Genomic DNA, 21606 nt, shown 5'->3' with positions numbered 1-21606 from the left:
AGGGATTTTTGTCTCTGTATAAAGATTCTGCATTTCTGATATGAGTTGAAGGGTTCAAGCAGATATTATGAAAAGCATTTGTTTGTATCTAAGCCATGTATTCCAAGAGTTTCATGTGGCTATTGTTGCAAAGTTTATTGGAAAAGTAGTGGGAGGACTGCCCCTATTTAAGTTGCCTGAGTGGCAGAAAGGGCAAAGCTTACAGTGTTTTCAGAAGAGTACAGCCAAAATTCTGCCACTTGACTTGGGCCTGCTTTTGTTTGGTGAAATTGCAAACAGAAGCTGAAAATGTTTGCTGTGAAAGAAATTTGTAGGAATTGTTGTTTGATACTTTTCCTTTTTAAGTAGAAACAATATAAAGAGCTTAATTCAGAACAGAATAAATCTCAGTGTTGTTGCTGTGTTTGTATAAAACTACACTGCTCTGCTCTACATTTGCTGTTAAACTGTTTATAATAGTTAAAATGTCATTCCAGAGGAGAGTTTGGCATAGACTTCTTTTCTTAGGCAGAGAAAGCCATTTTATTCCATGTATGGACCTGGTCTCTCAAGGTTATTTTAGTGAGCAGCTAGAAAATATTTTTTAGTGAGACATGATTTCATTTGTGTTTACGTGCATTGGCCAATTTAATGAGGGAGCCACACTGTTCTGCAGTTCTGCTCTGCATGGTTTCAGGGAAAAACCAGGAATTTTTAGGTGCAGGCTGGATTATGTGTTTTTTAAATACTTATTTTAAAACCACATTTTGAAATCACTGTATTCTCAGTTTAGCTGCTGAAGAATGAAACCCTTCTGTGCCTAGAAGAGACTCTGTTAAAAAAACTGCATCCCAGTTGATGTTAATCAACATTGCCTTTAACAGAACCAAGCCATTTTTATACCATTGCAGGCACTGCTTCCAGCTTTCACATCTCAGCCTTCAGAAAAGCTATAATTTCTGTTGTTAGAACACAGTGACAGGAGGGTGAAGAAGATCCACTGGTTCTACAGTGGAATCAAAAACCTTTCTGTAACCTTTTATCCTTTGGACTATGTTGTGGCAGATCTGCAAAAATCGAATGTAAGGATATGGGATAGAACTGTACTTACTCTGGGAATGGCAGCTGAGTATTTGCTCCCGGGACAGCTTCCCAAAGGGAAGGATCCCCAGAGGGTGGTAAGGGAATGATATATGTTTGACTATATTTATAATTTGGCACTGTTCAATGCTTAAGAAATAATTTTCAGTCTTTTTCTGTTTGAGGCACTATTCGTCTGTTTGTTTAGAACCCTCCCTAGTAATAATTGATATGATGTCATCTATTAACTTGGAGGAAATGTTATAAAAGTGGTGTTTATATATAGTAATACTAGATAAAATTAGAAATAGTTGTCTTTTATGCAATTCAATGCTCCTTTGAAAGTGCAGAATCTGTAAGTAGCAAATGGTTAAACTAATAAGGCTGCCCAATCTCTTCAATATTTATTCTAGAAAGTCCTTTATTCTTCTTTCAGGGGATTTGTCTCTGGAATTAAAGGGCAAATTGCACCTCTGACAAGACATGTTGCCTTTGTGTTGAGACTACTGACTGCTGACATCCATTGTTATAATCTTTATTCTTTAAGTGACCTGGAGTCAGATTTTCAAGGTATTTATTTGCTTAAGAGCCATTAGACTCTAAATGGGATTTCAGAATTGCCTAAGTAAATTAGAATCCTAATTCATGATGTAGATCTTATTGGGAGACTTCATATATCTCCAGGTGCCTAAACACCTTTGTACAGCTGCCTGTTGGATACTGGGAGCTGGCCTGGAGGCATCCCTCAAGGCCTTGCCAAAGCACAGCAGTTTTTGCAGAGTTTGAAATTAATAATTCAATTCAAATTACTGAAGAAGAGATGAAAGGCTTTGAATTTGTTGTTGATGTTTGTTTTTCAAAGTGCTGTGAGTCACCAGTTTGTGAGCCCATGTTGTTTCAGTGCTGGGCTGGAGTGGATGTGGGGCTGACAGGATACAAATGTGGCCTGTGCCACTTGCAGCACCAGCTGGGCTTAGTCTGGAGCCATGTCACACTTCCATTGATGTGAATAATGACAACAGACATTAGCAACTACAACTGCATTGTCAAATACACCTGGAATTTCCTGGATGCTGAAGAACACCTGTCATTTAAAGTGGTAGAGAAGTCAAGAGGAGTCAGAGAAACCTTTATTAACTTACAACAATGGTAGAGTAGCTCTCAGTAATAAAGGGTGGCTCTATATCCCCCTGGGCAGGACCACATGGTAAAGCTTTTTGTATTTGTTGTGTTCTTAGAGCTGGTGGACAAAGTCTTTTAGTCTGAAGCAGCAGAGATTCATATTTCTAAGTTAAAGTGTTTTGTCTGGGAATGATATTCCTAGTGTATTCTTTTCTTAGAACAAAGGAGGATAATCAGTAGCAAAACACAATGAAGTGTTATTGGTTAGGCACATTGGTGTTGAGAGAAGAACACTATGTCATAAAATTTAAGCCCCAAATTCCAAAGAGCTATTTTGTCTCAAAAGCTAAGTTTGAAATATCAAGACAAATTCCCTTGTTTATTTTACGGGGAGTTTCACAGGTGCTGAAAGGCTTGAGATTCTTAATAACAGTTAGGTTCCCAAATACCTTGGACCTCTCTGAAAATCCTGAGTAGAAAAAGTCAATAACACTCTTCTGAGAATGTACCACATGGAGAGGACAAAACACCTGTTTTTGAGCAGTGGTTAGCAAAGGCTGTAACTACAGCTGGGAAAATATTACTTTATTCATAGTTGTAATGGCATGCTGCTGTCACTTGAAAATGCTGAAGCTCTGTAGTAAGCTGTTAAATGGAAGTCTATTAATATCCCCTTAAAAGTTTTTCATTCCAGGTTCTTGAGTATGTCTGCCTCTTTTTTTTTTGCTACAATAGGCAGTTTTGTTTTCTGCTTACTTGCATACCAAATACAGTTAGTTAATGAATATTTAATTTCCATTTATGCAGAGACTTTTCTTACGCAGGAAAATATATTGTACAATAGAAGTTTCAGACCCATTCTCACACTAAAAATTGAAAGTCTGAATGTTTATTGTAAGCCTGCTTCTGGATATTTTGCAGTTTATTCTAGTTTAAGTAACCTTTGAAATGGTTAGATGTGGAAGCTCCATGTTTACTGGGTTTTTATTGTGACTGTTATAAGGCAAAGTGGTGGTAGATTATTAAGCATGCTAAATGGGGAAGAAGCAAATATAATTGAAAGGGTTGTGATGAATGATTCCTGGGCTTTAAGTCTTTAAGACAGTGTTTTTAGGGGCTATAACTCCAGCTTTTATTACTGCCTAGTCATATGGAGGCAGGTGATGAACCAAGTATTAAAGGCTTAGAAATAAATATGAGCAGAAATTAAGATGGTGTAGTATCTGATGCAAGCACAGGTGGATGAAGAGTAAACAAGCCATTAGAAATATGGAAGTGTATCTTTAATGCCTAAGCCTCTGATGAATGTGTCCTTCAAGATGGTTTCTGTTTTGTATGAACAAAAGGTTGTGCTGTGGTGTAACTAGTCCAGTTCACTGTGTATCAGGCATCAGGTTGCTTGTTAGTAGGGATCTTGAATTAGTCCAAAGTCCTCACAAATAAGATATTCGATGCTCAGACAAAGAAAGTATTTTGGTAAATGACATTGCAGCTTGAGAACAGAATAACTCCTGTGTGTGTCTGCTAGGTTAGGTGATATGTGCAGTGTTGCAATCTGTCCATTTGATAGCATGCTTTGAGTGTTCTAAATATTATGTTTATTTGTTTGACAGGCATTATACTTTCCTATTCAGAGCTCATATGATTCACTGACAGTAGCAATTCATCTATAATCATCTTCCTTCAACATTTTTTTTTCATAAACGTGAGCTAAAATAATTTTTTTGTGGAGTCAGAATGAAAAGCCTTTTAGATTTAAAGCAAACCAAAATAGCTTTTCACACAAGATCCTTTGCAACGTCTTTCTCTTTTCAGCACTTTTTGTAGCACTATTCCCAGAGATGAACTCACTAACAAGAGACAGGGACTGTAAGATAAGAGTCTAAAACCTGATCAGATACCTCAGTGTGAGCTGTGGGAAATGTGTGTATCATGGAAAAAACAGCTTCTAAAAAGAACACCACCACCAATAAAAAAAAGCCCTATTGTTGTGAAGATCTGTGGATATTATTCTTTAAGTAGTGCCAAGAACAAGATCCAGAGTCGGGAAGTGGTATTCAACTTTATTTGTTATCTTAAAGTCCATGATATCTTCTCTGTAGAGACAAAGTCAAAGACGCTAATTTTCTCAGTAGCTTACAGACTTCCTCAAGACCTGTTTTCCCCAGGTCACTTAACTGCTCTATGACTGCTAAAAGTGAAATGATAAACTGTCTTTTACTGCAGTCTGAGTGTCTGCAAAGGGTGCTGAGGATGAAAGGATGTTGTATCTCCTATTTCCTTATAGCTGCATTTGATGGATGTGGTTAGTTAGAAGGAAAGGAGACAATTATTTTATTATACTATTTGTGTTACAGTAGTACTGGTAGGACACAGAACCACAGAATCCATTTTTCAGGCTCTAAACAAAAGTAAATTTAGTTCTTGCCTCAAAAAGCTTACATTTCAAACAAGTGTTGTAATGTAGAAACATTTTATCAGTGGTTAAATGAAAGTATCTTTTTTATCTACCTCATTGAGGGATCATATAATGAAGTGAAAGCTTGAGAGGTGGAAAGCAATTTTCACTGAGCCTAAAACAGTGCTGTGTAATTCTTCCTTATGACGCTACTGAGTGGTTTCTTGTATTCTCAAACTGTAGCAATGGTTGCTACTGAATGTCAGTTTTTCAGACTTCTTCAAATTCATTTATTCTGTCTTTATTTGACATCTGCATCCTCGACCTAAGTTTATCTACTTGTTAACTATCCACCATCCACTGCAGAGATGTTCTTTAAGTAATGTGTTGTATCAGTTCAGCAGTCAGCTGGATGTAATGTGGGTTTGGGGGGGGAAAAAAAAAAGAAGGAAAAACCTCAACCCCAAACCCCCTGAAATAAGGTGATTTGGAAGTCTTTCCTCATCTTGTTCTGGTGGTTCAATTTGCAATATACTTGATCATACATGTTACAGTGTATGCAGAGCCGCAGGACAGATAAAATTATGAGGTGAAATATGGTTGTTCTTGTAGAATCAATCTTGCACTGCATTTTTCAGTGTCTCATTATGTATATATTTTAGAGACTTGTGCAAGTTATTCAGAAAGCTCTCTTCCAAGGAAGCTGAACTCTGCTCTTCACCACAGGGTCCCCCCACTTACCTCTGTGACAAGTATGGTTTCTGGCTTTGCACATTCCACCACCTTGCTGCCAGCAGTCTCTGTTTATTTGATGGTCTCTTCAGCTATAATTGAATAGATCATGTTATAAAGTGGAATCACCTTCTTTACATTTGAAGACTGGCTCCAGGTGCCCATGTGGGTGTGATGGTAAGGGTTTAGGAGGTGGTATGAACTATAACTAAATTAGAAGTTCTGTTCCTGTGTTCCTTCATCTATAAAAATAGGAAACTTGTTATATGCTTTGGTTCAGTCATAAAATGGAGCATGTGGGCGCAGTAGGAAAAGCTTTTATTTTCTTAGCTTCTGAACTAAAAAAGTGTAAGCTTAACCTCTTTTTTATTGTGTTTCTTATTTAGCTTTAACATAGCATGGCAAAACCAGGAAACATCCATTGTAGTGCCTGGCCTAATCTACAGTAGCATTTCCCTTCCCTAAGGTGCCCTAGTGCTCACAGGGATGATAGATAGCTACTGGTATTTTAATTGGTGTCTAGTGACCTCTCACTGTCACCATGCCTGGATTTTTTGGTAATCCCATCTGGTGGCTATGGGCACTAGGGTTAATAGGAATGCAGGCATGGATGGTCTGGGTCAAATCCCTTGATGCTTTAGTTTGTTAAAACTTTCAATGGCCTCCAGGATGTGATAGAAAGGAGATAGCAGTTAAAGGTATCTTTCATTATCACAGACTAATTAGAGCTGTCCTAACTTCCTGAGGGAATGCGTAATGATACCCAGTAGTTACAGAAGATTGAAACCAGGCAGGAGTTATTAGGCTATAGAGGAGAAAATGTACTTCTTTCTGCTCTTTAGCTCCTTCTATCTTAATGAACCATAATCTGGATGAAAAACAAAGCTTGGAAAAAAAAAGAAAAAACTCTCTCCGTTCTCTTGAGCCTGTACACTTAGCTTCTAATGGAGACTAGCAGTGTTTTCTTTCTCACTGGAGAAATGTGACTACGTGGCAGTCCTACTTTTTCAAATTGGGAGATTTTTTTGCTCCTTTTCTCCTTTAGTTTTTATTTCTCACTTGCATTGCTGAGTCTGGTGCTATTTTGCCTGTGTTTCTAAAATGAAAACAGGCTTTGTGCTCATGAACATCTAATGGGAAGTGATGACAAGTCCTTGATTGGGGCACCATTGCCCTTGTGTTCATGAAATATTTTATCCTTTCTGATATCATTGAACATGCAATCAGGGCCAATTTCTGCCACTGTATATGTGTAGAGGTTGATGCCTGTCATGTTTTTGCAGGAACACCTCACAGTGACATGTGTAGTTGTGCTGAACATGGTTTCCTCCATTTCATGGGAATAAAATGATGCTTGTGCATTATTAAAAGGGCCTAGCAATATTGACAGGAAGAGACTGTGAAATGCAGTATATAATAATATTTATGTAATTAATGCCTGGGATTTGAATGAAAAATACTGCTATTTTGCAACCATAACTTTCAGTTTCTGGCAGCCTCGGAAACTGAAGGAAACTGTAAATTGGAAGGAAGGAAGTAACAAGGAAACGGTAAATTACACTTTCATGTTCCTAAGCTGTTGTCTCTGATAGGAAAGATTGACAATTTTGGCCGTCTTGATGTGATGATTAGCTGGGATCTAATTATGATATAAGCATAGGATCATGTTCAAGTGTAATGTCATCAGTGTGTCCTTCTGAGGATGATGTGTGTGGCAAGAAGCTGACTTTATTTTCCCTACTGTTTTATTTGAGAGAAGATGAAAGATATTCAGAAAAGTAACCAGAAGAGAAACAAACCATGTTTGTTCCTCTGACTCCCTGCTGTGCCCCCTCCCATGACTCTCTCCAGGTCAGACAGCAGGTCGGGTACCAGGCACTCTGAATGGACTCATGTCTTGAGCTGTTGTACTTCTCATCGTGGATTACCAGATGCTTTTGAGCTGTCAGTGGCTACACTGCTGTCTGTAGCTGTGCTAGCAAAGTGATCAGGGATGGGGACATGTACCTACAACTCCCTCTTCTTTGACCTTCAGAAATGCAATATACAGGCACGTTGTACTGATGGAGTTGTAGCCCCTTCTGAAAACCCTTTCCCTTTGTGGGGGATGTAATTTGTCCTTCCCATAACAGGGTTGAACTGATCATAGTGCTCTCAACCTGGCTTTGTTTACATTATTGTAAAACAACTGAATAAAGTTCAGTCCATCTGTCCTCCAAATCTAACACCACCCAGAAGTCTACGATTCTGTGGTGCTCAAAGACTAGCAAAATAATCTTCATTCTGTAGTATGTCCTTGGTGCTGGACTCCCAGCCCTCTCCAGCAACCTGAACATGGTGTGTGTTCCTTCTGTGCTGTTCTCCTGATAGCTGTGTTCATGTATGGGGAAACAAACCTGAGCTGGAATGGTCTCTGTGATAGTAGATAACAGACAGTTTGCAGTTGTTATCTAAGAGAGTCCTGTTCTTTGGCATCCTTACAGAAAAGAGAATGGGGAGGTGAGGGGAAGAGCTGGTTGTTGATGACCTAGGTGGGTAGTCAGGGCTTTCTGGAAATGGGCTGTGTGGACTACAGTCTGATAGAGCCAGAGCAGCCAGCTTAAGAGAGTTGCTGCCAGGTAGGATGTAAGTTGTGGAGGTTTGTTTCAGTGGAGGGTGGTATGAAATCCTAAGCAGACTTGTCTAGAGAATCTTTACAGGTCTTAAGCTATGCCTTGTACAGAGTGATTACTTTTCAAATGTTCTCTGCAGTCCATCTCAGGATATTTTTCTTTCAGACCATATTTTCAGGGGCGTTGCATTCCATACAGTGATAATAGATAGCTTCAGTCCTTTTGGTCCTGAGAGATTTTCTGGGAGAGTTTCTGAAGTGAATGATTTACGGTCTCCTGCCCTGTTCCTTCTCCAACAGAGCAGAAATTTAATGACCCCAAAGCTAATGCACTCCAGTGTCTCTGGATGGAGACAGCAACATTTTTGCCAATGTAGTTTTGGAGCATTACTCTCCCTTTCATTTTTAACATTTTTTGGGGGTGCTTCTAACAGAAATCATGACCTTAGAAACATCTGCTGGAAATGAGTCAGTCCAGACACAATGAAGAGATGAATTTTGCTCTTCATGCCAGGGTGCCCTACTTCTGTGAAGTTGCAGCAGTTTCCTGTGTGTAAATAAGTCGGGAGCAGGTCATCCTCTGGCTTAATATGAACCTTTATGTGTCTTGTCTTAATCAGACCACTGAAGTTCTTTTATGTGTTAAATTGTCTCCTAATCAGTGGCTACTGTTTTATGTCAAAAGATTTAGGAACAAGTTTCATATGTCATTTCATATCGGAAACTTTCAAAAATTCTCTTATGGTGAAAAAAAAATTGACTTATTTCTTTGCATTACTGTGTTAATGTAGTTTTTTTCTTCACAAATTTCTTGCCTGTATGAATATAAAATTTCTCACTTGAATATCCAGTGTTGTGAATATAAGGACTACATTATTCTGGCATATAATTCGTACCATTAGCAAATTTACAGATGACACCAAGTTTCAGGGGGAGTGTTTGTCTGCAGAGGGACCTGGACAGGCTGCATTAGATGGACCTAATTCAATGATACAAGGTTTAACAAGACCAAGTGCCAGGTCTTGTAGTTTGGCCACAACAACCCTATGCAGTGTTACAGGCTGGGGACAGTGGCTGTGCAGTGGCCATGCAGAAGGGGACCTGAGGGTCTGCCTGACATGAGCCAGCAGTGTGCCCATGGCCAAGAAAGCCAATGGCCCCCTGGCCTGTAGCAGAAATAGTGTGGCCAGAAGGCCTAGGAAGTGAATCTTCCCCCGTACTCGGCACTGGTGAGGCCCCACCCTGAGGGCTGTGTCCAGTTTATGGGCCCCTTAGTTTGGGAAGGACATTGAGATGCTGGAGTGAGTCCATAGAGGGGCAACACGGCTGGTGAAGGGTCTGGAACACAAAATCATGCAAGGAATGGCTGAGGGAGCTGGGGTTGTTTAGCCTGGAGAAGAGGAGGCTCAGGGAAGACCTCATCACTTCATAACTTCCTGAAAGGGGGCTGTAAGCAGGTGGGGGTTGGTCTCTTCTCCCAGGCAACCAGTGACAGGACAAGAGTACACAGCCTTAAGCTATGCCAGGGCAGGGTTAGGCTAGACATTAGGAAGAATTTATTTGCAGAAAAAGTGATTGGGCATTCGAATGGACTGCCCAGGTGGTGGAGTCACCATCCCTGGAAGTTTCAAGAGGACTGGATGTGGCACTCAGTGCTGTGGTCTAGTTAGCAAGGTGGTGTTAGGTCGTAGTTTAGACTTGATGATCTCAAAGGTCTTTTCCAACCTAACTGATTCTGTGATTTTGTGTAATTACACTACTGTAAGTTTAGAGCAATTCTATTTAGAGGGAAGGTACTGGATGCACTATAATGAAGATTAGAAGCTTGTGTGGGGTCTATAGCTAAGAGATGTATTTAAAGGTTGAAATCCTTGTGTTGGCAAGTAAAAACAGAAAGAGGAGAAGTAAAATTATGTGTTAGTATTGTTATTACAGTGTTACACTATAAACTGGTGTAAAGCCATTGACTAAAGAAGGTACTCTGTTATTCTTGAGAATTCAGTCTTTTGAGCCTATACTTACTCCAAGTAGTGCTGTTAATATCATAATAAGTTATCTTAATTACTTTGAAAATGTTCTCTTAGTTTTCCAGATGATACCCTGGATATGATGGGAACTTCCCCAATGAATTTTGCCTTCCATGGGCTGATAAGAATCTGTTTATTAAAGGTTTTTAATCCTCTCTTTTTATATTCATGTTCTGCCTTGGCCTTGTTTATTCACAACTGAATGCCTCTGATTATTTTAGCTGTCGTGTGTTCAGTTTATTCAGTAGAACTGGAATAAACTGACTGGGCTATAGGATGTTCAGTGTGTACTTAAGACAATGACCACTTAGCTGTCTCATTTCCTTAGCAATATTTTAAAGATTAATCATAGAGAGCAGTGTAAGCCAAGAAAAATACAGTTGAAATAGATTTTTCTTCATGGTGTTTTGCTTGGACTCAATATTTTGGTAACTTGGTGCAGAATGCAAAACAACCAGAATTACCTGTTCACGTGACTGAAATTTGGATGAGCAGCGATAGAGCAATTCTTAAATATGCAAGGCTAAATTTGTTGAGCCTGTTTCTTGACCTTTGATGAGATTGCAGTGAACAGATGTTTAATACCAGTGGCAGAATTGGACATGCTTCCTTTGGGATTGTAGAGGTGGTCTTTCATTTGATAAACCCCAGGCAGAGACAAAGGTATAGACTTCCAAGCAGCTGAAGCAATGGCCTTTGTGTCAGGGAGATTTCCAAGTTGCTGGTCTCTTTCTGAAATAATATATTGGTATGTTTTGTTTTGGCTTGGTTTGTTTTTTTCCTGACAAGAAATAAATAATCAGTCTTAACTGAGTAGCTGTGAATGAATGTCATGGGATCAACTAAACTTGAAGATGAGCATTTAGACTTTTGTTTGTAGTTTGTTTGAATACTTTGTAATACAGCTGGGAGGGACTGAGGGAATTTTGATCTTACCTGGTGTGGATTTGACTGGGTTTTGGGGAGAGACAGCATGTCACATGCATGCTGGCTGCTTATAGTCTGAACACTATACATTTAAAACCTGGCTGGTGAGATGCCTGAGAGAGAGGACTCTGAAGCTCGCTGAGGCTGAATTGCCTGTGTGCAAATTAAGACAAATCTGTAGCAAGGTTACCTAGTCACTGCACAGACCTTTGCCAGGCCATGTTTCTCAACAGTTATGCCTCAGAAGAGTAAATACACCCTTTGAACAAGGACCAGATTTGACAGCTGAAATAATGTTTGTCATGCTTTTGGGTTCAAGCACAAACCAAAGCCCTAAAATATGCATCTGAGATGTCACCAGTCAGTCTTGTTTCCGAAAGGAATGAGGTTTGTGTTCTGTGCTGTTGTAGCTCTTCAAGTGTCCTCTGTGTCCATGTTCCATCCTCTATATCTTCTTTGTTCCATGTATATTTTTTGTTACCTTCTTGGACCTTTTTTCTTGTTGTTTGGTCTTTTATACATCAGGATGAAAAGAATACTTAATTCTGCCACTCTGATGTGGTGCCATTTCCATCTTTAATTACATGAACTCTTTGCATAAGATTGTTCAATTCTTTGTATTGTGGTAGTGTCTTGTCTGAAGGTCTGCATGGATTTTTACAAATGCAGAAGTTTATATTGCCAGTAAGAAAGACCTTAGACCTACTTTGGCTTATCTTGCTTTTGGTGTAGAGTGAATATGAAGTTAATACATGTATGTACGTATATATGTATACACACACACACACCACACACACATATATACATATATGTATCTGGTACAGTTCCACTGATTTTGAAAGCAGATTGTAGTGCATCTGAGAGTCAGAAAAGGCATAAGGCCTATCTGCTTCACTAAGTTATTCAATATTGCAGCTGGAGATGGGGAGGCCATATGCAGTGTGCTGTCCCTGCATGACACAATAGATTTCATTTGGCTGGGGCTGTCTCAAGCTGTCACAGGTGTTCTTCTTTCATTTACAATAGCTCCATTAAAATATAAATGACTGCATTTATTACATCAGCTCTTTTTCCTTCTTTGGAATACCCCAGCTAAAGTTACATTACACATAACAAATGCTCTTGCTCCCTTGAGAATTAGTTTAATTACTGATGTAGGTGGGTAAAAGATCTATTGCGTCTGAGATGTTAATTTTATCATGCTTTAATTAAGAGGTCAAGTGTGAAAGGCTGCAGAATACCTCCCACTTGGAGATGGTGAATAGAATGGTGGGGGTAGAAGGCAGTGATATGATGAGGCTTTTACTGTCTGTAGGAGTATCAGCTTTCCCTGTGCATCTCATTACAATGAGGCGGGTATCTGGAAATACATGCCAATTTCTATTTGCTCATTGTGTTTTCTACCATTAAAGGCATTTTCCGTCCAGAGCTTTTGAAGCTCCGAGACAGCTTTTCTCTTCTTTTAAAGATGATGGTCACTCCTCCATCACTCACAACCAATTTCCATAGGAAATGTCAGAACTGTGTTCTTCTGTCCAGTGTGTTTGAAGAATTCTGCAAGTATCCTATGCCCCTGTGCTCTGACACAAGAGGGGATGTGGGGCATGTGTTCACCAGAGGATCTCAGGTGCTACCATCTCTGAACATGTAGTTGTTTCTTGCTTATGTCTCACTGTAAGCATGAACAGATTCCTTTTGACATTTGATTTGGAAGTCTTGTTTCTAGCTAACTCCAAAAACAAGGAAATGGACTTGGAAAGCATTCAGGGAAAAAGTGGGCAGGCAAAAGGGAGTGTCTCATAACAAGATTAGGGAGAACTAGACAGTAGGAATTACTTCCAGTAGGACATCTGGGGCATTTTCCACTTAGCTTGTTGTATTTGTCCCGGCAGTTGGAGCAGCAATGGCATAGCAGGTGTTCACTCGCTAATGTTTGAAGATTTTCTCAAGACTGACTTACTGCACTTTCAGAAAGACTAAGTGACCAAGTGAAGCAGTTCTGTTGCTCTCTAAGCAGCTTTAAATATGACAGTTAATGATTTTTATTAACTCCTTTTTCATTGCTTACTGTCTATGTGAATTGCTGATTCATTGAGATGTTCTGCGATGTGTGATATGGAAAGTGTCTTTTCAGAAAATTTATTCTTGGAGTTTTTGCTGCTGTTTTTTCTTTTCTGTGGTGGTCACATTTCTTGCTCTGAAAGGATAATAACAGTTCAGCTATGCCACTGACTTCTCTGCATCCCTGGAGAAAGATTGGTGTAATACTGGAAAAACACAGAGTTAAATATTAACGTCCACTACTGAATGTTCCCACTGAGAAAATCAGGAACATTTCCAAGCAGTGAAAGCAGACTTTCCTTTCCTGTAGTCAACTTTTGCTGCTTAACTTTTAAAACTACAGCTTGCTTGATAATTGTAGATAGTTATAAACAAAAAATTGGGAATCCTCTGTTTCTTAAGTGCTCTCACCCAGAGTGTTTCTTGCTTCCAGGTGATAGGGGAAGAATCTCATGCAGTGAATTAGTGCTGAAATGTATAGTAAGTTTTTTTAAGGTAAGGGATTGATTTATTTTTTCCCTCCCCTCTGTACTTTGTCTTGCAAGTAGAAGTTCTATTCTTGCTCTTTTGGTCAGAAATGTCATTTTAATAAATGTTGTGATTTGAGATTGATGATGCAGTAGCTCCTTAAGGCAGAAAGCATACTCAGAATTGGTGTTCCTCTTGAGTTATGAATACACATAGCTGCCCCAGTTTGTACCAGCTGAGGACCTAATCAGCTAAGGCCACGAATGCAGCATTTCCTCCTGCTGACTTGAAATGTCACCACCAGTCTCTGCTGAGATAAAAAATGTGGACAAAGGAAATAGTTTTAAGGAAGTGGAGGATTCTTTCACTTTTAAGGGTTTCATGTTTAGAACATGTATTTATTCTGTCTTGCTGATTGTGTCGGTTGTCAAGACTTCTGCCTCAGGGCACATTCTACTGGGAATCCCTGCTCAAAGTGCTCTCAAGGTGCTGAAGCTCTAATCTTTGTAGAGAGCTCAGGTATCAGCTGTGGTAAAATGGGAGCAGTAAAACCCAGAAAGGGCTAGATTGGTTAATGTAATGCTTATAGGGTGGTATTGCTGAAGCTTCTTTCTTTATATGTAAAAATGATGCTTGACGATATGGACTTAATCCTTCAGAAATAAAATCATGCTTTTTGTTAAAAGTCTGATTCACTTCCATTTACGCAACAGCATCTCAAAGCAAGAGTGGTCTGGCATTTGCATGAGGCACGTGCTTCTGCCCACAAACAGCCAGTAAGATAAGTCAATAAAAATAAGTCATGCAAGGCATGAATTGCTTAGAGATGGAAGAGACCTATTAGGCTATCTAGCCCTCCTGTGTGCCAGTGAGGAATTGCTTCAACTGGACTTGCTTTAAAGGACAGACAAATAGCTGAGTAAAACACAGGATTCCATTTTCTGTATGATATGGCTTTTATGCTGTTTTGGTTTTACATGTACGTCTAGCTTTGAACCTCATAAGCAACAATATTCCAGATAAATTTTTTCCAGGCTCTTTTACTTAAAGTGTAACAGTGGTCTGAACAGAAACTGTTCTGATTGCATAGATGTGCAGTTTTGCTTTGTGGAGTGACTTTTACCTCATCAAAAGAGAACAAGAAGAAAGGCAAAAATCTGTGAGTATGGCTATCTATGAGAGCATGTGTGCATGTGTGTATTTGACAGAACGAGAGGTCTGTCTGCGTTAGATCAATTATGAGAATAAATTCTACTCCTCTGCCTGGCCTTAGGAGGGTATTTGACAAAGGCAGCCCATTGGGAAGGGAACAAAGGCCTGGCTGCCTTGTGGCTGTGCGTGACACGCTGGTAGTGCTAAAGGCAGCTCCCATTTCCTATTAAAGTAGTGTCTCGCATGTTCATGAAACACAGGCTGTGATGCAGCGTGATTCAGCTCGTTGGGAGCTGATGCGTCTAGTTCTGACACAGAGAGAGAAGGTCTCTCTCTGTGGTCAAAAAGGTAGAAAAACATGAGTTTTCTGCCTTTTCTGCTGCTGTTCGAAGGAGCTTCATCAGGTTATTGGACAGTGAATTGCAGATACATTTGTTTCATTGCTTTAATTTTTTGCATTATTCCCCTTTTGTCTTTTATTGTTTTCTTACCAGCATTTGCATAGAAAAAGAGCTCTGTGGTAAATTATGTCCATGCCCCACTTTTTTCCAGACCTGACATGTTTATATATACAAAGAATTATAGAGGAATTAAAGAGAGGACCAGAGAAGCTCAGGAATTCTTTCGTAAAGCTTGCCACATTTTTGATAAATGGGCATATAGCAGAGGGAATGAAATCTGTTGCTCAATACCATAATAGGCAGTGCAATGCTTTTGCCTCTCTCTGTCATCCTTAACAGACAAATTTATTTTTGGTAATGAAATATTTATCTCTTTCGCATCTACTAAAAGACAGTTCTAAGTGTCAAAAATCAGTTGGAAATAACGAGAAGAAGTTTAATGGTGAAATGTGTTCCTTTTGAATGTTTATCATAGCTCCATCAAATCCTGGGGATCTTTTTTCACTTTGTTTTGGTGTGTTTTTGCCTTGCTGCGACATGCGTTTTCAGATGATTTAGCTGTTAATCTGAGAGCATCATATAGTAGTGTGACTGTTTAGACTGTGTAAAGAACCTTCAAGAAATTATTTCCAGGACAATAATTAACATACCACAATTTTAAATAATTGTTTTCCAACACTTTTCTGTGTGTGATCCTTTAGGAGTTTTTGTTAGTGGCAGATCCCTCCCTGTCTGACTTAAATCTATTGAAAGCAGACTTTCTTCATGGTCATCCTTGAAGCAGTTCACAGAAAAACATGTATAAATAGCAGCTGGTTGGACTCCTCTGGTGCTGTAGAGAAGGAGTCCACATAGAAGTAATTGTGGTAAAATAATACTATTAGTCAGAAAATATGGGCTCTGCACGTACTTCTTGTCCTGACACAATTCAGTTAAGAAAGTATTTTCACAATTGTGGACTGAGTACTTAATGTCATACTTATGCAGGTCAACCAGACCACTTTGCTTAATCTGTCCGTAGAGAAGCTTGTGCGAGTGCTAGATGAGTGCAATGGGGCTTTGGGAGGCATTGTTTTGAATCCTGTGGGATTTATTAGATGCCTTTCAATGGCTTTTCAAACAGTTGTATAGCATTCTGCAGGTGGAATTTTCCTAGTGAGATCTGAAGTACTTGACAACTGGTGAAAAAACAAGTCCCTCCTTTTAGGTTTATACATATATGATTCCTTTAAAGAAGCTGTCTGGTGGCTTTATGCACCTCCATCTTGTTAGCTGTAAAAGAGGGGGAATGGCCAGGGTATCAGAAAGGCTTGCTGATGTGAAGTGACCCTGAAGCTTATTCCAGGAAGTTTATTTTCAGAAAGTGTTGATTATTCATACTTTGAGAACCCTTTAAAGTATTTATGATTCATACCAGACACTCCTTTCAGTCTTAATTGACACCTATCTCATTAAGGTGACATAAGACTAAATACATTGATGCAAGGAATGTTTTGACTTTTTAGCTGATAAAGGGCTAATTATAAGAACCACAACCTGTCTAGTAACAGAGCTACAGATAAACATTGAAAGGTTACTATTCCAGAGGAGTTACATCAGCTAGCTCCATGGATGAAACATCTTTTCCATGGAAGAAATTGCATCCTACATGGAAGGGATTCTCTTCTGTACTGTACAAATCCTACAATTGTCTTTACCTACCCATTTCCTTTCACTCTTCCGTTCTTGCACAGAAGTTATTCTCCTCATTTGGCTCCTGCTGTGCTATAAACAATGCTATCCTTTCTTTCCCCTATCGTCCTACACCCACTTTTGAACAGCTATGATTGTTAAGATTACAGTTCTCATAAGGCTAGAGGAGGAGGAAAAAGTGTCCCTTCAGCTTCCTTTAGGGATCTTTGCTTGTTCTTTTCATTACATAAGTAATTTTTTCCAAAGGCATATTCACGTTTGTTTTAAGACCTTTTAACAGCAACAGTTCTTGCTCTTGATGCTCTTCCTAGCTTTTTGTTTAAAAAGGCATTGAAAGTTAGTGATTAAATTGGGAAAAGTTATTTATTCTCATTGTATGCTGTGAGTAAAATCTTCAGTACCTTGCAGAGGGATTGATTTGTGATGAAAAAGTACAAGTGCTCCAAAATGACAGAGGCAGTGTCCCTGCTCTGTTCTGTCTCCTTCCTCCCTTCTCCACAGCACTCAGGTTTTACAGACGTGGCTGCTGACTCTGATGTGTCACGTACACTGCCGAGCCAGGCACGTGTGTCCTTCACAGGCAGTGTGGAAAATGACAGCCATCACGTTATTTCAAGTGGTACAGCAGTCATTCTTTGATGTGCCAAACTACTTTTTGCTGGCAAGAATTAGCCCTGTGTTAGACTCTTGTGGATAGGAGGATGGATATACATGCTCTTTGTTTTCTAATAAGTATGTGATTCTGTATAGTGTGTGTGTGGAAGGGGGGGTTGTTTTTGTTTGTTTCTTTTAAACGTGGATCATGTTTGGTAGTGCATTTGAACTATGGAGTTCAGCTCCATAAAATTCTGGAGATTATTCCAGGGCTCTCATCATGTCTTATCCAGCTTTGTCAGATACATTCTCTTTGCCAGGTCTTCTACCTGGTTTATGCTTGAATACTTAACAGGTATCATCTGGGAGGTTCAACAGTGCACAAGGGAAAAGTGAAATGCTCACAGTGAACAGTAATTGGGAAGTACAGCAAAGGATGATTTGATAGTTATGAATGAGATTTCTTCATGAGATGCAGGGAAGGTTGCCCAGAATATCTCCTCCTACCTCCATAACTTTCAGTACCAGATCCTCTTTAGTGATGGTATTTATAATATGTATTTTTACTGCTTCAACCTAGATATCCAAACAGTTCACATTTTTAAGTAATTTAGAAAATCTGCTTGAGCCCGACTTTGCATTATCCTTAATTTAGAAGTTAATGATTTGGATACTGCACTGTCATCTTATTCAAGCTGTTTGGAAGCTGCATGATTGCCACCTAACCAAAAAGACTATTGCACTTGCCAGAAGGGAAATCTCTGCATATTTTGCCCTCACCAGATCCTTTTGCAGGGAATGGGTGGCATCCTGGATACTGTTTCTTCAAACTGTAAATCAGTTTAAAAGCAGAATTTCATTCTGCTGCTGCTGCTGCCTTTCCAGCTGTTTGGAATATAGTTGCAATGTGTGTCTGATCTGCAGGGATATCTGTAGGAAGCATGTGTTACTGATTGAACTTAATTGGACTTTCAGAGAATTTCTCCTTTGTTGCAGACCAATGGAAAGAACATTCCTTTGCTGCTCTGAATTAACATTAGATGAGAATGGTTCATGTCATAGTTACTTATCCATTGCTGCTATTCGGAATAATATTTGCTCCACTATACTTGGGCTTTTGGCTATTTTGTAGTGCATGGAAAATCCATGATTTTCCTTAAGCAATTCCTGCTGGAATTGGCATATGTTTCTTGCTTACTCTTCTGGGCCTTTGACTCTAAATTCTAGCAAAAACCATCCAGGACTTTATTTTTTATAGAGGTCTGAATTTTTTTTGTCCTGTTTTGTTTCTATTTCCAGAGCCATTTAGTTGTGTGGCTGAGGGTAGGGCATGACTTGAGTTTAAAAGCTTTTGTGCAGATAAGCAACCTGTTTGTCGCATTATAGGAAATCTGTAGCCAGCATTTGCCCCTCGTAAATTAATATGGGGCAGGGGTGAAACTGTATTTTCCATAACAGCACTGGCATTAGAGCATAAGATAGATGTTGAATAGATCTGAACTAGAGTAAGTATAGGACAGAAATAGAAAATACAGCTCTGCCATTGGTAGTGTGTCTCTCTTTTTTTCATTATTAGAGTTCCTTTACAGGGAAGCCAGCACATCAATTTGGGTAGAACAGGATTACTCTTCCCACTTTACTTACAGTAAGTGAGAAATGAAGAACTGAGTGACACAGGAAGACAGAGAGCCAGGCTAGGCATGCAGGCAAAATGTGTGCTGGTGAAAGGGGCTTGAGGGTGTCAGTGGTACCAGGTCATACCTGCTTGGTGTGCCCAGTGGTGTTATGGCATGGCTGTGGGTTGTACTATCCAGAGTGATAGGGTTTATCTATTGACTCTTGAGGAAAACAAGGATCAGAAACTGAGGACACAGAGTGAAGAGGGTGAGGTGTTCCTAGCCCCAGTCCTTACTTCTGGGTGCCAGGAAGCTGTGAGGCATGTTGCTTTCTGAGGGGGAGGAAGAGATAGGAAAGTTGAAGGGCATTTTACTCCCTGTAGCAAAATTGTGACAGGGAGGCAAAAATTCTTCACTGACTGGGGTACCCGTAAGAATATATTAACACATATATAAGTCTGAAAAAGGACCAGTAGGTTAGAAAATCTTAGAATCCTAGAATGGTTTGGTTGTAGAGGACCTTGAAGATCACCTAGTTCTGAGCCCCTCACCATGGGCAGGGACGCCTTCCACTGGAGCAGTGGCACACTCACTGTGTCTGTACGATAGGTATCCACAGGCTGTGTCCTTGGCAAGTGCTTAAGAAGGCACCTAAGTAGTAAAGGCCAAAGTTCTGAGACAGATTTCTTTGTATATGAGAACTTCTGTACTAGTCCTGCCTCCCACATAACTCTGAACTAAACACAACATAGTAAAAATATTATTAAAACATTCATAGAGATCAGTCAAGTTGTCGTTTTTTGTGACAAGCTGGGAGAATTTAGCTATTTGCAGACTTCTATAGTATTTTTAGAAGGTTTAGAACCTATATTTGAAAAAATTCAAATATAATGATTAGAAGTTACTCTGCATAAGTTGCATGCAAAGTGTTTTCTTATTTGTCTCTATTTTAACCTGTTATGGAATCTGGTACCTTCTTGACACCAAGTGAGTCTGTGTAGGATGTATTAGATCAAAACATATTCCTGTCTCCAAATGCTAACAGCAGCACATTCAGTTCTCTGGATCTCAGCAGCTAAAGTAGGTGTTGCAGAATTTTGGCACTGCTTCTCTTTACAGAGTGATAAACACAAATGGTGTTGCCTTGGGTTTCATATAGACAAGGAGGATCTTGTCTTATAAAAGCCAATTCACAGACAAATGGTGACTCTTAGCTTTAAGAAGCTAGGCTAGCAAGGCTAGTTGAACTGATGGGCTAGAAATAATTGTCCAATTTTCTTGTTTACCCCAGGGTGATGGTTTCTTCTATTTTAAACTGAGAGAGCATTTTATTGTGGGGTTTTTCCCCCCTAGCAGCTGCATTAGATTATTGTATTCTATAACACTTACAGTTTTTTTTTTCTTTTCTAGGAGTCCAGAACATACCTGTAGAGCTGCAGCTTCTCTTTCTCTGAGTGCTGCCAAAGGTATGTAGATGTATGTTATGCACTGTTATTCTCCTCTGTGTTCATCTAAATGGCATTATGGAAATTTCCAGGAAAGTGACATTCAAATTTAGTGGCAGGAGATGACTGCTTCCTTGATTTTTGAATGCAGTATTTCAAACACAATTCAAAGGTCTTCTCCAGAGAGTTGCACTGGATCTGAACTAAGTTTGAGAATTCAGGTTAAGGCATACAACAATGATCATCTTGTTTGTACACTGTTGCAAGTGGTGTTCAAGTTTAGGCTGCCTGATAATAGATGATAGGTGTTTCAGAGGCTGAAGAACAAGAACAGAGCTATTTAATAGTAGGTGGACTCTGGTTTCAAAGTGTCTGTTAATTAATGATTCCCTATATAATACTCCACCTCCTGAGCAAAAAACATGGCATAAAGGAGGCACTGTCTCCTTCCCTTGCCAAGTCTGGGACTCTTCCTCACTCTCTGTAAGAATGTCTGGATTTCTAGTTTGGCACTGAATCAAAACTGTACTGTTCCTCCTCAGCAGCTTGGTACCTGAAGGAGTTTTACCAGGAGAACTGCCTGACATAGAGAAAGTGGCTTCAGCAAATATGTAAAGTTTTGACCTAAAAATAGGATAATATGGTAAATAAAAACCTGATGTTCAAAGGTTCAAAGCTGTCTTTGCTGTCTAGTTGGTTGTATAACTTGGAAGAATTGAAATAGCTTTGTGGTGATAATTATTAACATATGATTGCAAAGAGTAAAGAATAGTATTTTTCTATAATTGTCACTTTAAAAGCCCATAATACAGCATGATATTTCTTTTTTTGAACAAATGTAAAGAACTATGTAGCCTAATGATTAATATATATATATGAATGCAAAATTCCTGAGTAAAATTCTAATTTCTAATAAACTGTACATGTCAGCTTGACAGTGCCTGCCTAGTAACAGAAAGCAATGTATAATGAGGAACAGTGGCGACTGTTTTTTGGGTTTAGTTGTATTTTTGGGTTTTTTTCTTCCTTTTGAACAGAGAGTGGGAAGTGGTTCCTTTGAGCTATTGTGCCACATAAGCTTTGACTGCAATTTTTATTCCTCTCTGTACCTTCTAAGTATACACCACCCTCTTGTAGCTGGAGCTGGTGGTGGCCCGGGTTCTCAATGAGCCATAGGCAGGGAAAGTGTGGGTTCTCTCTTTCAGTGGTACAGGAAATGTGAACATTTTCTAGCTCTGCATTTACAATGCCAGGTATTCCCTGACCCTGTGAGAATTCAACAGTGTTTTTCTGCCTCCATA

The 21606-nt window shown here is 39.4% G+C and overlaps 1 protein-coding gene across 4 annotated transcripts in view; it reads left to right on the top strand.

Annotated features, from left to right (window-relative positions):
* Nucleotides 1–21606, top strand: part of SORBS1 (sorbin and SH3 domain containing 1) — a 158191-nt gene that overhangs the window by 18275 nt on the left and 118310 nt on the right. For 2 of the 4 annotated variants that reach the window (XM_063163693.1, XM_063163699.1), the window contains exon 2: nt 20271–20326. The gene's annotated coding sequence lies outside the window, so the exon portion shown is untranslated. Of the gene's footprint in view, nt 1–1134; nt 1158–1537; nt 1630–20270; nt 20327–21606 lie in introns of those variants that run through there. The other 2 variants (XM_063163695.1, XM_063163696.1) reach the window with 2 other exon arrangements.

Source organism: Melospiza melodia, chromosome 9 (assembly GCF_035770615.1).
Source record: "Melospiza melodia melodia isolate bMelMel2 chromosome 9, bMelMel2.pri, whole genome shotgun sequence".
Taxonomy (NCBI): domain Eukaryota; kingdom Metazoa; phylum Chordata; class Aves; order Passeriformes; family Passerellidae; genus Melospiza; species Melospiza melodia.
This window is presented reverse-complemented; position numbering and strand designations above follow the sequence as displayed.